Consider the following 1753-nt stretch of genomic DNA (forward strand, 5'->3'; position numbering starts at 1 on the left):
CATAATATTCTGTAAACTGGTGGTAAGTCTCTATAAACTTTTTAAAGACTTTCAACTAAATCTTCAAGGTTTCTCTGCTCCAGTTTCTTTGCTATCAAATCTAGAGGGAGGGAGGGAGAGAGAGAGAGTGAGAGAGATGATGTTATAAAAACACTTTTAATAAACTGCATCAATAAAATTTTGTCACAGAACAAACTGGTAAAGGTTTTAAAGATTTCCTTGTCCTTATTATAGGGTTCTCTTTTCCCTTAACTGACTATCCTCATAAATGCCTTTCTGGCTTCTCTGTGACATTCTTTATGTCAAAATCTGCTGAAAGGGAAGATGATCCTCGACTCAATCACACCTTAGCATACATTTAAGTCTTCGTATCTATTAGTGAGTTAGGCTGTTGTGCTACTGTAATGAAACCAAAATCTCAGTGGCTTGGCACAGAGTTTCTTTCTCAGTCCCATACCTTTATCATTGAACTTCCTAAGTACTCATAGACCTTGAATGGCAAGTTAAAAAAAAAAAAAAAACTTCCCATGTAGGAAAGAGGATTTTTTTGGATTTGTGACTAGAACATCCACAGGCTTCCTGAATATAGACAGTTACTAAAAGGAAGACTGGATCTTAGTGTTTTACTGGTTTCAAATGCATATATCTTATTTCTAGCCATCGATGCTCTCCTAGTTCAGAGACTTGGACACACTTAGTCAAGGATACCCAGAGTCTGCCTGCAACAAGGCATTTCATTCCACAGGATAATGATTTATTGCCATTTCAAAGATATTCTTTAAATATTTGTTTAATACTTATTTAGTGAGTACAGGAAAGGCCTAACTTTTAAACTAGTGGGCCTCCTACCTATTTATTTGTGTTTAAACCATGTAATTTATCTTATGTACTAAGCAATATAGGTTATTTAATTTATTTGGAATTATCTTTTACAATCTTTCTGTTACTCATATTTTGTAGAATGTTAGTTAAGGAGAGAGGGGCAGTGTATATAATTATAGTCTTGTACAAAATACATTTAAATGTCTAGTTTGCTAGTTTTCATGGTGGAAAAACATGTTCCCTCCTTTTCTCTAATCATTATTCTCTCTAATTTCTTTTCTTCATCTACTTTTTTTTATTTTTATTTTTTAAATTTTATTTATTTATTTTTGAGGTGGGGAGGAGGGGCAGAGAGTAAGGGACAGAAAGAATCTCCAGTAAGCTCTGTGCTGTCAGAAAAGGTCCTGGTGCAGGACTCTATCCCACAGCTCTGGGATTATGACCTGAGCTGAAATCAAGAGTCAGATGCTCAACCAACTGCCTCTTTTCTTCTTCTTTTTTTTTTTAACAGTTAGTAAATATAAGGTGTACAGTGTGTTGATTTAATACATTTATATATTGTAATATCACTACCATCTAGCAGTAGCTAACACCTTCATCGGGTCACATAATTACCATTTCTTTTTTGTGGTGAGAACAATTAAGATCTAGTCTCTTAGCAACTTCATAATATAGTATTGTCAATTATAATCACCATGCTGTGCATAGATCTCCAGATCTCCAGGACCTATTCATTTACTAGTTGCAAGTTTGTATCCTTAAACATCTCCCTACTTTCTTTTGAAAGTTCCTGAACAAGTTACCTTTCTAGAAGGCACATTGAATGTTTAAAACTGAGATGATAAAACTGCATTTGCTGCAGGCTCCTGGTTGTTCCATTGTGCACGTGTGATTTCAGCTGGAACCTTCTGCTGACCGTGACTACTCAGGA

The sequence above is a fragment of the Hyaena hyaena genome, unplaced genomic scaffold (genome assembly GCF_003009895.1).
Source record: "Hyaena hyaena isolate Hyena2069 unplaced genomic scaffold, ASM300989v1 scaffold_2272, whole genome shotgun sequence".
NCBI lineage: Eukaryota > Metazoa > Chordata > Mammalia > Carnivora > Hyaenidae > Hyaena > Hyaena hyaena.